This window comes from Mesoplodon bidens (genome assembly GCF_964165515.1).
Source record: "Mesoplodon bidens genome assembly, contig: HAP1_SCAFFOLD_97, whole genome shotgun sequence".
In the NCBI taxonomy this organism is placed as follows: Eukaryota; Metazoa; Chordata; class Mammalia; order Artiodactyla; family Ziphiidae; genus Mesoplodon; species Mesoplodon bidens.
Window position 1 is genome coordinate 973,712 of NW_027672422.1, and position 15,283 is coordinate 988,994.

Consider the following 15,283-nt stretch of genomic DNA (forward strand, 5'->3'; position numbering starts at 1 on the left):
AATTGTTTTACAATGTTGTGTTAGTGTCTGCTGTATAACAAAATGAATCAGCTATAGGTATACATATATTCCCATATCCACTCCCTCTTGCATCTCCCTCCAACACTCCCTATCCCACCAAGCTTGGTGGTCACAAAGCACTGAACGAATCTCCCTGTGCTATGCAGCTGCTTTCCACTAGCTATCTATTTTACATTTCGTAGTGTATAGATGTACATACGACTCTCTCACTTCATGCCAGCTTACCCTTTCCACTCCCCATGTTCTCAAGTCGATTCTCTACATCTGCATCTTTTTTCCTGTGCTGTTCCTACCTTCATCAGAACCTTTTTTTTAGATTCCATATATATGTGATAGCAAAGTGTTTTTCTTTTTCTCTTTCTGACTTCACACAGTATGACAGACTCTAAGTCTATCCACCTAACTGCAAATAGCTCAATTTAATTTCTCTTTATCTCTGAGTAATATTCCATTGTATATATATATATGCCACACCTTCTTTATTCATTCATGTGTCGATTGACACTTAGCTTTTTCCCTGTCCTGGCTATTGTAATTACACCTGTAATAAACTGTGTGGTCCATGACTCTTTTTGAATTATGGTTTTCTCAGGGTATATGCACAGTTGTGGGATTGTGGGGTCATATATTAGTTCTAGTTTTAGTTTCTTAATGACCACCATACTGTTCTCTATAGTGACTGTAACAATTTACATTCCCATTAACAGTGCTGGAGGGTTTCCTATTCCCTACACTCTCTCAAGAATGTATAGTATATTGATTTTTTGATGACGGCTCCTCTGACTAGTGTGAGGTGATACCTCATTGTAGATTTGATTTATATTTCTATAATGATTCATGCTCAACATGAAAGGTTGAGCCAACTTTCATGTGTTTTATTGCAATCTGGGTATCATCTTTGGAGAAATGTCTATTTAGGTCTTCTGCCCATTTTTGGATGGTTTGTGTTTTTTGGTTTACAGCTGCATGAGCTGTGCATAAATTTTGGAGATTAATCCTATTTCAGTTGCTTCATTTGCAAATATTTTCTCCCATTCTGAGGGTTGTCGTTTCGTGTTGTTTATAGTTTCCTTTCCTGTGAAAAATTTTTGTTTCACTATGTCCCATTACTTTAATTTTGTTTTTATTTCCATTTTTCTAGGAAGTGGGTCAAAAAGAATCTTGCTGTTATTTATGTCATAGAGTGTTCTGCCTATGTTTTCCTCTAAGTGTTTGATAGTGTCTCACCTTACATTTAGTCCTTTAATCGATTTGTGTTTATTTTTGTGTATGGCGTTAGGGAGTGTTCTAATTTCATTCTTGTACATGTAGCCATTCAGTTTTCCCAGCACCACTTGTTGAAGAGGATGTCTTATCTCCATTGTATATTCTTCCCTCCTTTATCAAAAATAAGGTGACCATATATCTGTGGGTTTACCCCTGGGCTTTCTACCGTGCTCCATTGATCTATATTTCTGTTTTTGTGCCAGTACCATACTCTCTTGATTACTGTAGCTTTTAGTATAGTCTGAAGTCCAGGAGCCCGATTCATCCAGCTCTGTTTTTCTTTCTCAAGATTGTTTTGGCTATTCGGCATGTTTTTTTTTTTTTTTTTCCATACACGCTGTGAATTTTTTTCTTCTAGTTCCCTCGAAAATGCCATTGGTATTTTGATAGGGATTGCATTGACTCTGTAGATTGCGTTATGTCATACAGTCATTTTCACTATGTTGATTCTTCAAACCCAAGAACATGGTATATATCTCCATCTATTTGTATCCTCCTATATTTTTTTCATCAGCATCTTATAGGTTTCTGCATACAGGTCTTTTGTCTACCTGGGTATGTTTCTTTCTATTCTATTTGTTGCAATGGTAAATGAGAGTGTTTCCTTAATTTCTCTTTCAGATTTTCCATCATTAACCTACTGGAATCCCAGAGATTTCTGTGCATTAATTTTTTATTGTGCTACTTTACCAAATTTATCGGTTAGCTCTATTCATCTTCTGGTAGCATCCTTAGGATACTCTATGTGTAGTATCAAGTCATCTGCAAAGAGTGACAGCTTTACTTCTTCTTTTCTGATTTGGATTCCTTTTATTTCCTTTTCTTCTCTGATTGCTGCGTCTGAAACGCCCAAATCTATGTGGAGAAAGAGCTGTGAGGGTGGACAGCCTTGTCTTTTTCCTGATCTTAATGAAAATACTTTCGGTTTTTCACCATTGAGGATGATGTTTGCTGTGGGTTTGTCATATATGCCCTTTATTATGTTGAGGAAACTCCCCTCTATGCTTACTATGTGGAGAGTTTTTATCATATATTGGGTTTGAATTTTTTCGAAAGTTTCCCTGCATCCATTGAGATGATCATATTGTTTTTCTCCTTCAATTGGTTAATATGAAGTATCACGTTGATTGATTTGCATATATTGAAGAATCCTTGTATTCTTGGAATAAACTCCACTTGATCATGGTGTATTATCCTTTTAATGTGCTGTTGGCTTCTGTTTGCTACCATTTTGTTGAGGATTTTTGCATCTATATTCATCAGTGATATTGGCCTGTAGTTTTCTTTTTTTTATTATATCTTTGCCTGGTTTTGGTATCAGGGTGATTGTGGCGCCATAGAATTAGTTTTGGAGTCTTCCTCCCTCTGCTATATTTTGGAAGAGATTGTGAAGGACAGTTGTTAAATTCTCCAAGCCAGAAGGGACTGTCAGGATATATTTAAAGTGATGAAGGAGAAAAACCTGCAACGAAGATTAATTTTTTTCCTATAAGTGAGATTACACCATTTTTGTTTTTATTTGTCTGATTTACTTCTTAAGTACTTCTTACTTCTTCTTTCATCATACTTCTTCTCAACATCTCTTACTATTAGAGATGTTGACTGAACATAGTGCCCTTAAGGTGCACCCATTTTGTTACAAAGGCACCATTTTATTTCTAGTATGCCTGAATATATTTTTATTGTGCCACTTTTTTTTACTGCCACACAAAATAACTTGCTGGGGCACATTTCCTTTATCCATCTATTCAGGCTAAGTGTGTAGTTATCCTGGTATGGCATTTGAGAATGATGGTGCAGTGTACATGGTATTCAGGTGTTTCTTAGAGTCAGCATTTTTCCTTCCATTTTATAAATAACCAAAGATTTTGTTCTGGATGATTTGGTAGTTCTAATTTTTGGTTTTATGAGGAACCTCCAAACTCTTTTCTAGAGTGGCTACACCAAACAGCATTCCCAACAAGAGTGTAAGGTGGTTCCCTTTGGTCATGCCTGCTGTCTTCTCTTTTTTGATAATAGCCAATCTAACAGATATGAGGTGATATCCCACTACTGAGGTTTTGCACTTTCCTTATGTATGTTGGATATTAGCCACTTCTAAGGTACGTGTTTGTAAATATTTTATACTATTCTATAGATTGCCTGTTAATTCTGTTGATTGTTTCCTTTATTATGTAGGAATGTTTCAGGTCAATTTCACTTCACTTAACTTTTGATTTTGTTGCCTTCTCTCCTGCTGTCATTGTCAAGAAATTATTGCCAAGGCCAATCTTGAGAAGTTTGTTCCTTATCTTTACTCAAAGGCTTTGAAACATTTAGGTCCTATCTTTAATACATTTTCCCCAACATTATTGAGATATAATTGACATATAACCTTGGTAATTATAAGGTACACAGCATGATGATTAGACTTACATCTATGTTGTGAAATAATGTGATAATAATGTTAGTTAATACTTCTATCACCTCACATAGTTACCATTTTTGTGTGTGTGCTGTAAGAACATTTAAGATCTCCTTTCCTTGTAACCTTGAAATATGCAATAAGGTGTTGGTAACTAAGTCACTATGCTGTAACTTAGATCCCAAGAATCTACATATTTTATACCAGGACATTTGTACTCTTTGACTCTCATCTCCTTATTTTTCCCAAACCCACACCTATTAAATACATATCAACTCTCTGTTTTGATGACCTCTGCTGTTTAGATTTAATAAATAAGTGGGACCACACAGTTTGTCTTTATGTCTCTGATTGTTTCACTAAGCATAATGCCCACAAGTTGATTTCATGTGGTCACAAATTGCAGGATTTTCTTTATATGGCTGTATAATATCCATTGTGGTAATATATACAGTTCTTAATCCGTTTATTCATTGATAAACAGTTAGTGTCTATGCCTTGCATATTTTGGTAAATATTAATACAGTGAACATGGGAGTTCAAATATCTCAGTAAAGTAACTGATTTCATTTCCTTCAAATATGTATATTCAGAAATGGAATTGCTAGGTTATATGGTGGTATTATTTTTAGTACTTTGAGGAACATCCTAATTATTTTATGTAGTGGTTGTACTAAGGTATATTCCCACCAACAGTCTGTAAGTTTTCCCAGTTTTCTACATGCTTGACTACACTTTTCTGTCTTTTCTTTTTCATAATAACCACTAGGAAATGTGTGAGTTGACATCCCTTTGTGGTTTTATTTTGCATTTCTCTTACTATTACAGATGTTGAGCAAATGTTCATGTGTCTCTTGGTCACTTGTAGGTCTCCTATGAAGGTAGTATATCTGCTAAGGTGTTCAGCCCACGTTTTAATTAGATTATTCAACTTTTTTTTAATTGAATCCTTTTATGTTTGGACATTAGTCCCGTAGCAGGCATGTTGTTGGCAAATCTTTTCTCCCATTCCATAGGAGAATTCTTATGCCTCCTGTTCAATGCCTCTTCACTCTGTTCAAGTTTCTTTTTGTGCAGAGGCTTTTAAATTTGATGTTGTCACACATGTTGAATTTTCCTTTTGTTCCTTCTACTTTTGGTATCATACCCAAAAGAATCATTGCTGAGACAAATGCCTTGGAGATTTTTTTTTCTGTTTAATTCTAGGCATGTTGTGATTTCTGTTCATGTTGTGTTAATTTTTGAATCGTCTAAGATGCATGTTCAATTTTATTGTTTTCCGTGTGGATATCCCGTTTTTCCAACACCACTCAGTGTAAAGTCTATTTTTACTCCATTGTTTATTCTTGTCGTCCTTGTCAAATGTTACTTGACTGGACATGGCTGAGTTTATTTCTGGGCTGTCAGTCCTATTCTATTGGTCTATTGTCTTTTTTATGCTAACTTCACACTATTTTGATTACCATAACTTTGTATAATAGTTTGAAACTAGAAAGTGAGTTGCAACCAGCTTTGTTTATCTTGCTGAAAATTGTTTTGGCTATTTTCAGGGTCCTTTGTTGTTTTGTACAATTTTTAGGATTGTTATTCTATTTCTAGGAAAATTGCCATTGAAAATTTATTGGGTTTCAATTGAAACTATAGATGGCTTTAGGTAGCGTGAACATTTGAACAGTATTCATTCTTTCAATTCAGAAACATGGGATAAGTTTCTATTCACTTGTGTCTTCTTCAGTTTTTGTAAATGTCATATTTTTAGGTGTACAGATGTTTTTGTCTCCTTGCTTAAATGTAGTCCTAACATTTTATTGTTTTTGGTACTGCCGTTAATGGAAGTGTTTTCTTTATTTTTTTGTCAGCTATTTTCTTGTTAGTGTATACACATGCAACTAATTTGGTATTTTTGTTTCACAGCCAACAACATTACTGAATTTGTTTATTAGTTCTAACAATTTCATGCGGTTTTTGGTGGAGACTTTAGGATTTCCTTCATACATCATATTTTATCTTCCAACAGAGGCATTTTTTACTTCTCCCTTTCCACTTTTGATCCCTTTCTTTTCTTTTTCTTGCCTAATGCTTCTGGCTATGTATTCTAATATTATGTGGAATAGGAGTGGTGATAGTGGGCATTTTTTATTTGTTCCTGTCTGAGAGGAAAAGTTTTCAGCTTTTCACCATGAATATGATGTTAGCTGTGGGCTTGTTAATATATGACCTTTTTACATTTAAAATGTTTCTTCGCTACACAGTTAGTTAAGAGCTTTATTCAAGAAAGTCTAAAAAATACTTTCAAACATTTCTTCCGCATGTTATTCATGTGGTTAATTAAAAGCATTGATTTAAAAATGTTAACAACCCTTACATCCCCAGGAGGTATCCCACCTTATCATGTTGATCCTTTTAGTGTGCTATTGAATTTGGTTTGCTAGAATTTTCTTGAGAATTTTTCGATCAATATGTACAAGTATATTGGCCTGTAAGTTCTGCGTTTTTCTGTTTGTTTTGTTTTGTGATTCCCTTGTTATATCTTTATCTGGCTTTGTTAATCAGATAAATGCTGGTTTTATAAAATGAGTTTGGAAATATTTCCTCTTTTTTAGTTATTTGGTAGGGTTGGGAAGGCCTGGCAATAAATCTTCATTAAATGTTCAGTAGAATTCACCCATGAAACGATCTGATCCTCGACTTCTCTTTGTTTGGAGAATTTTGAATACTGAATCAATTTTCTAATTCATCATTTGTATGATCAAGACATACTTTTTTTTTTTTTTTTTTTGTCTTCTTCATGATGGTCTTGCAACATGGTACATTGGAGTTAGTGGAGATTAATGCATTTGTGTGACCCTGTTTTTTAGCTTTCTTTATTATGATTTGTATGCTATGATGTCAATCACAATTTCTCCTCTTTCAATTAAAGTTTTCTTTATTAAGTTCTTTTTTCTCTTCATTAGTCTAGCTAAAGCTTTGTCAATTTTATTATGCTTTACAAATACCAGCTCTTAGATTCAGTTTTTAAATAATTATATGATTATTGTTTTATTCATTTCCATTTGAAACTTTCATATTTCTTCCTTTTATTCTTGGAAATTAATTTGTTCCTTTTTCCTAGGCCTTCATGTATAAGGATAAGTCGTTTAATTAAATCATTCTTTTCTCTTAATAAAAGAAGTTATGAATGCTAAAAATTCACTCCTTAGATTGATTATGCTACATCCCCAAAGTTTTGGTATGTTGTCATTTTTGTTTATGTGAAGGTAGTTTCAGATTTCCCTTTTGACTTCTTCCTTGACCCATAGATTTTTCCAGTGTGTGCTGTTTAATTTTACATATTAGGAATTTTTCACTTTTTCTCTTGTTACTGATTTCTAGCTTCATAACGTTATGATAAAACAGGATGCTCAATGTGGTTTTGATCTTCTTAAATTTGTTAAGGCTTGCTTTATGTACCAAGGCAGTGACTATCAGGGGGAATGTTCCATCAGCACTTAAGAAGCATGTGGATTCTGGTTCTGATGAATGGAAGTTCTCTATAAGTTTATTAGGTACCTTCGGTGTCTTTATTAATTTTCTAAGGTAGAAAGTGGGATAATATAGTTCCTTAGTATTATTATTTTTACTGTTGGTTTCTCTTATCAGATCTCTTAATGGTTGATTTAAATATTTGTTTAATCATGCAACATTCAGTACCTATATATTTACAATTATTATAACCTCTTGATAAATTGATCCGTTATTATTTTATACTGACCTTATTTATCACTTCTGAACTACTGTGACTGAAAGTCTGTATTACATGAGATTGGGAGAGCCAGTCCTGTTCTTGTTTGGAAAGTGTTTGCACTATCAGTTTGTATTCCCACACCTTTAGCTTATGTGTGTCCTTAAAGTTAAAATGGCTCTTATAGACAGCATATTCCTTTTTTTTAACACCTATATCGGAGTATAATTGCTTTAGAATATTGCATTAGGTTCTGCTGTATAACAAAGTGAATCAGCTATAGATATACATATATTACCTTACCCACTCCCTATTGCATTTTCCTCACACCATCCCTATCTCACACGGCTAGGTGGTCACAAAGCACTGAACTTATCTCCCTGTGTTATGCAGCTGCTTTCCACTAGCTATCCATTTTACATTTGGTAGTGTATATACGTCTATATGACTATCTCACTTCGTGCCAGCTTATCCTTGCCCCTGCAAGTGTTATCAAGTCGATTCTCTACATCTGCATCTTTATTCCTCTCCTGCCCCTACGTTCATCAGAACCTGTTTTTTTTCTGATTTCGTACATAAATCTTAGCAAACAGTTGTTCTTTTTTCTTTCTGATTTACTTCACGAAATATGGCAGACTCTAAGTCCATCCAACTAACCACAAAGAGCTCAAATTCATTTCTATTTATGTCTGAGTAATATTCCATTTTATATATATATGCCACACATTCTTTATCCATTCTTCTGTCCATGGACACTTAAGTTGCTTCCATGTCCTGGCTATTGTAAATAGACCTGTAATGAACTTTGTGTTCCATGACTCCTTTTGAATTATGGTTTTCTCAGGGTATAAGCACAGTAGTGGGATTGCTGGGTCATATGCTATTTCTAGTAGTAGTTTCTTATGACCTCCATACTTTTCTCCGTAGTGACTGTAACAATTTACATTCCAAACAACAGTGCCAGAAGTTTCCCTTTTCTTCACACCCTCTACAGAATTTATTGTTTTTACCGTTTTTGTTGATGGTCATTCTGACTAATGTGAGGTGATACCTCATTGTAGATTTGATTTACATTTCTTTAATGATTCATGATATTGGGCAACCTTTCATGTGTTTTATGGCAATCTGTATATCATCCTTGGAGAACTGTATAGTTAGATCTTCTGCTCATTTTTGGATTCTTGTTTGTGTTTTTGGTTTGGAGCTGCATGATCTGTTGGTAAAATTCGGAGATTAATCATTTTCAGTTGCTTCATTTGCAAATATGTTCTCCTATTCTCAGGGTTGTCTTTTGGTCTTTTTTATGGTTTCCTTTGCTGTGCAAAAGCTTTTAAATTTCACTAGGTCCCATTTGTTTATTTTTGTTTTTACTTCCATTTCTCTAGGAGGTGGGTCAAAAAGAATCTTGCTGTGATTTATGTCATAGAGTGTTCTGCCTAAGTTTTCCTCTAATTGTTTGGTCATGTCTGACTTTACATTTAGGACTTTAATCCATTTGTGTTTATTTTTGTGTATGGTGTTAGTGAGTGTTTTAATTTCATTCTTGGACATGTATCCGTCCAGTTTTCCAAGCACCACTTGTTGAAGAGGATGTCTTATCTCCATTGTATATGCTTGCCTGCTTTGTCAAAAATAAGATGACTATATGTGAGTGGGTTTATCTCTGGGCTTTCTATACTGTTACATTGATGTATATTTCTGTTTTTCTGTCAGTACCATACTGTGTTGAGGATTGTAACTTTGTAGTATAGTCTGAAGTGCAGGAGCCTGATTCATCCAGCTCCGTTTTTCTTTCTCAAGTTTGCTTTCGTTATTCGGTGTATTTTTATTTCCATACACATTGTGCAATATTTTCTTCTGATTCCCTGGAAAATGCGATTGCTAGTTTGATAGGCATTACATTGAATCTGTAGATTGATTTGGGTAATATAGTCATTTTTACAATGTTGATTCTTCCAACCCAAGGACATGGCATATCTCTCCGTCTGTATCATCTTTCATTTCTTTCATCAGCATCTTATAGTGTTCTGCATACAACTCTTTTCTCTCCCCGGGTATGTTTATTCCTATTCTTTTTGTTGCAATCGTAAATAAGAGTGTTTCATGATTCAAGGGGAGTTCAAGTTGTCTAAAAGCCTACATGTCATTTGTAGAAAGGATCTAAACTTCAGGTATACCCTGAGGTATGTCTTTGCATCTATGGCCCATGGTGCCATTTAGGGGATGTCTATTCTGGAGGGGACCTATAGAGGTGGTGTTTAGGGACTGAGGGGAGGGATTTGGATGTCTCTTTGGGGGCATATCATTTTGCGCCAGGGCTTAGGAATATTTGGTGGATGGTCATTGGTGGCCATGTTTCGATAGCACATGGTATTTGCAATGTTCTCCAAAGGGAGGTGGATTTGGGTAAAATTGGAGATTTCTAATCAAGGCAGGATTTGAGGAATATTGTTTAAGTAAGGGTCCTAGTACAAGTGTTGGGTTCTTGCCAGAATGACTTTTGTGACCCAAGTTCCATTATAGGGTCCTTCAAGCATTTGGAGATCTGTGTCAATAAGATTCGATTCATCGGAGATCACTTTTCTCGTAAAGATAGTCTTCAAATCAGGCTAAGAAAGGATACTGGAGATAGTCAACCAGGATCTGGAGAGAAACAGGGTACCATTAGGACTTCATTTTCTATAGTTTTACTACCATTCATGAACATATGGCGTCCTTCTTGTCAGGAATGGAGAAAGAACAGTTGTGCTGCTGGGACACAGATATTATCATGCAAAATTACATGCATTGGTTATTCATGAGGGAGAGTATAGTCCCAATTTAGAGAGGCTCTATTTAGGACAGTTGTACAACTATCATGAAGAGTATGGCCTTTGCTCATTCATGTACATAAACTATGTATAATTTTCCCTAACGGGTTATAGAGTTGTGAGCCTTGTGTCTAGCGAAGAAGTACATACTTCTGTATATGAGGAAGGGAAAGCCTTCTGGTCCAGTATGTCAGTTACCTGCAAAGTTTCTAAATGAAAAATCCAGCATTGTTCTCTCCCAGCTGTGTGATCACAGGCAATTTCTTTTCAGCATCCATTGGTGGTATGAAGGTGATGATAAGAAGAACAGCAAATACTTACATGATCTTTACAGTGTGGTGAATGTAAGTCTTTATCAGGTGTCATAATACACCAGGTAATTTAATAGTATTCCAGCTACTAATGTTAATTAGGTAGTATGTACTGTGTGTCACACTCTTTTTTAAGCCCTTTATTCATATTTAGTCATTTAAACTCTACCAATGGGGAAAGGTACAATCATTATCCTCATTTTATAGATGGCCCAGAGAAGTGAGGTCCCTGTCTTCAGGTCACACAGCTGATAATCATGGAAAGAATTACTGGAAGGGTCCAACACTTCTCTTGTGCCAACTGCGGGCTGGAACACGAAAGGATCATTGTTTCTTCCTCAGAAAGGACAGCTAATGAGTTATGTCAGAAGATGATAGTGTAAGGCCCTCCAAAAATTCTTTACATTACAAACCTACAAAGTTGTCAGATTCAACTTTTTCAGAACTCTGGAAATTGACAAAATTTCACAGGAACTAGGGAAGTATTTACGTGTTGAAAAATGACTGAATCTTGGTAAGATCAGCAAGCTCTAGAGACTTTAAATGGTCACAATCCCATCCTCCTTTTTTCCAGCTTAATAATAGTACATATTGAAACAGTATGCATTCCTTTTGCATCCGAGTAGCCACCAGAAGGAGAAGAACAAAGTGAGAATTCTTTCAGAACCTAATCTCCAAAGATTTATCATTATCTGACGTGACTGAGATGTTCCTTGGAATTCTGCGTTTGCAAGACTGGCTATATTTGACATAATTTGGACGTCACCCAGTTCGAATGTACTTTGACATGGGGAGTTGTCAAAATAATTATGGGGGCAGAAAGAAAGTTGTAAGAATTAATGCCAAGAAACATCCCAAATTTGATGCAAAACATCATTATACAGATTCGCCCAGCTAAACAAACTCAAAGCAGGTTAAACTCACATAGATCCATAGCAACACATATCATAAACTACTGAAAGCCAAAAACCAAGAGAGAATTGTGAAAGCACTGTGAAGCAACCCATGGCATGTAAGAGATTCTCAATTAAACCAAAAAAAAAAAAAAAAGACTACTCATCAGACAACATGCAGGGCAGAAAACACTTCGATACATTCATAGTGCTAATAGAAAAAAAAAAAAAAACTGTCAACCAAGAATTTTATATGCAGCAAGACCATCTTTTGAAACTGAGGACAGGATTAGGACAATTCCAGATAAGCACAAAACGGAGAGGATTTATTGCTAACTATCTGCCCTACAAGATGAGATAATTCTTGGAGAGAGTCCAAACTAAAATGAAAGACACTTTGATGATAACTCAGAGAAAGAAAGAACATCAGTAAAAGTAATTATAAAGGTAAATACAGAGGATAATTTAAACGATTTTTTTGTATGATTGTAGTCTGAATAATAGTCCCCCAATATGCCCACATTTTAATCCCCAGGACATGTATGTTATTTTATGCAGAAAACTTTGCATATATGATTATATTAGAGTCTTCAGATGGGAAATTTTCTTGGGTTACCTTGGGTGGATCTAATCAAAATATTTCTTATAAGAGGAATGAAGGATATGTCGGTGACAGAGGACAAGTTAATGTGATGACAGAAGTAGATAATGAACTGATGTATTTGAAGGTAGTAGAAGGGGTTACTAGCCTAGGAATACTGGCAACCACTAAGCAATAAAAAAGGGCAAGGAAACACATTCTCGCAGCAGAGCCTCCAGATGGACCCAATCCTGCCAACATATTGACTTTAGCCCAGTAAAATGGATTTGGGACTTGTAACATGTAGTATTTTAAGAGAATAATTTGTAAAGTTTTAAACAATTGAATTCCTGAAAATGTGTTTCAGTAACAATAGTAAACTAATGCAGTTAATTTTTTCTCTTACCTGATTTAAAACATTACTCCACAGGAAAAAAATTAATTGGTGCTGATGTATAAAGTGTATAAAGATGTAATTTATGATAAGAACAACACAAGAAAAAGGATAAACTAGATAAAAGAAAAAATTCATATTTTGAAATTAAGTTGGTATTAATGTGAACTAGGTTGTTAGAAACTGTCAGTTTACTTTATAACAACCTAACTCCAGAGCAACCACTAATAAAATGGCTCTAAAATGTATATAGTAAAAGAAATAACAAAAAACCATAAAAGTGGTACACTAGAAGATGTCCAATTAAAAAGCAGATTGTAAGTATGGATTTTTTAAAAACATGACCACGTATATGTTGTTAAAGAGACAAATCTTAGTGTGAAACAAATAGATTTTAAGTAAAATGTTGCAAAGATAAGTCTCATGCCAAGAAAAATCGAAAGAGAGTTATAGTGACTATACTAACAACAGACAAAAAAGATTTTACATAAAAAAATAATGAGACAAAGGACAGTATATATACTATATTATTATATTAGATTAATAATATATTATTGATAAAAGGGTAAATCTGTTGAAATACACAAGAATTATAAACAAATGCTCACCTAACAAAAAAGTTCCAGATACCTGAATCAAAAACTTACAAAATTTGAGAGAGAGATAAATAGGTTCAACAGCATATCCAAATGAATGACAAAATATATGATCACCAAGGGAAGAGAAGACCTAAACAAAACTATGATTTAAACCGAGTGCACTTAACAGACATGTACACAACATTCCTCCCAAGAACAGAAGAATACAATTTCCTTTCACTTGAACTAGGAATGTTCTCCAGGATAGACTTCAAGTTATGCCATAAAACAAGTGTCAATAATTTAAATCACACCAAATTTTTCTCTGACCACAAAGGAAAGAATAATGGGCATCAATAATAGGAGGAACTTGTGAAAACTTGTAAATATGTGGAAATTAAACAACGCATTCCTAAGTAATAAAAGAGTCAAACAGTGTCCAAGAGATATTAGAAAATACTCTGAAGTGAATGAAAATGTAAACACAACATACCAAAACATGGGATTCGGCAAAAACAGAGCACAGAGGAATATATATATATATATATATATATATATATATATATATAATACATTATATACATTTGTATAGTTTTCTCCATGTCTCTTTTGCAGTTTATTAAATATTTATTAAATATGGGTTTATAGTTTTATGAAATTGGGAAAATTTCTGCCCACATGTTTTTTGAAAATATTACTTTCGGAGCTCACTGCCATACCATTATCTCTTTCCAGAACTCCAATTACATGAGTATTAAGGCACTTGACTTGTTTGACTTTCCCCCACACACACCTTTTGTATTTTGCATAGTTTCTTCTACTTTGTTAAACTTCCTAATTTTTTCTTGTGTGTTAATTTGTTAATCACATCTGTTATGTAAAATCACAGGTTAAGAACATTAAAACATCTATTATAAATATATTTCACATGTCAAAGAAATTCCCAAGAAAGGGGTGGGCCAAAAGAGTTTTTGAAGAAATAATGGACAAAAAATTTACAAATTTAATGAAAACTAAAGCCACAGATGTTGCTGGTAAGTTTCTGGTAAGTGTTGATAGATGGAAGGTAATTGTGAATGTTAGCGTTTTGGAGTTGCGTTTTGTGTTCCTTTAATATTTTTGAGTCTGCTCTAGAGAACTTATGTAGTTGCCATCTGATCCTTTCAGGCCTTACTTCTTTTTCTCTAGAGTGGCATTTAGACATAGAATACCTGTGTTGTCTGAAGAAATCAGCATTGTGTTTTTGTTTTTGATTTTGTTTTATGATGTACGATACATTATTTTTATTTCTTAATTGAAGTATAGTTGATTTAAAAATTAGTTACTTTTTGCTTTACAGCAAAGTAACTCAGTTATCTATATATACATTCTTTTTCATATTCTATTCCATGATGGTTTATCTCAGGATACTGAATAGATTTCTGTGTGCTCTACAGTAGGACCCTGTTGTTTACCCATTCTATATATAATAGCTTATATCTGTTAACTCCAAACTCCCACTGTATGGGGGAGGGTGTTAGGTGAGGAAGAAGGTGGGAGGTTTTCATATTCCTGTTTTGATAGTGCTGTTGATCTTGGGAGGGAATGAATTGACAGATAACCCTTCATTCTTTTCATCCCCCAGGTCCCTACACCTTTAGTATCTGTGATACCTCCAATTTCTCTGACTACATCTGTGGAGGCATTGTCAGTCAAGTCAAAGTAACTAAGAGGATAAGCTTTGTGACTATGAGCAGGAGGGTGTGTTGTAGGCTTCCAGGCATCTCCACGTTTTTTTACTTTTTTGGTTCTGATATCTTGCTCTTCACAGAAAACCTTGCCTACTTCACAGGCAGAGCCGGACTTTGTGATAACAAATTTTGTCAAGTATTATCGCCCTCCTCAGCTACAAATTGGCTTCCAGGTCCTGCACCAGTTCCGTGCCCAGCATGGCCAGCTCTCTCGGCCCCACAATGAGGTAGATGGGTGGGCAAGCCAACCAGGTCCTTGAACCAAAGCTGCTCTATGCCTTTTCATCTATTTAGTTTTTCTCCCTCTCCCTCTCCCCACAGTGGTGTGATTGTTCTTTTACTCCTTCCAGGAGGACGCAACAGAACTGGTGACCCTAGCACAGGCTTGAATTCTCAAGCTCTGCCAGCAGTGTAGCAAAACAGTCTGGATGAAGAACTCATCCAGAAGCCGGCTTATATGGCCCCTGGGGATCTGGCACCCATCAACTCCTTCACTGGTTGCGTGGCTGCCCAGGAGTTTATGAAGGTCAGCGTGAGTGGAGACGGACAGTGCTGGGCCTGGGCCAGGTTCCTTT

At 35.1% G+C, this 15,283-nt stretch overlaps 1 pseudogene across 1 annotated transcript in view; it reads left to right on the top strand.

Annotated features, from left to right (window-relative positions):
• Window positions 1-15,283, top strand: part of LOC308610222 (ubiquitin-like modifier-activating enzyme 1) — a 57,171-nt pseudogene that overhangs the window by 30,589 nt on the left and 11,299 nt on the right. The window contains exons 4-7 of the transcript in view: window positions 9,905-10,070; window positions 14,603-14,700; window positions 14,789-14,935; window positions 15,059-15,234. The product of the transcript in view is annotated as a ubiquitin-like modifier-activating enzyme 1 (transcript). The remainder of the gene's footprint in view (window positions 1-9,904; window positions 10,071-14,602; window positions 14,701-14,788; window positions 14,936-15,058; window positions 15,235-15,283) is intronic.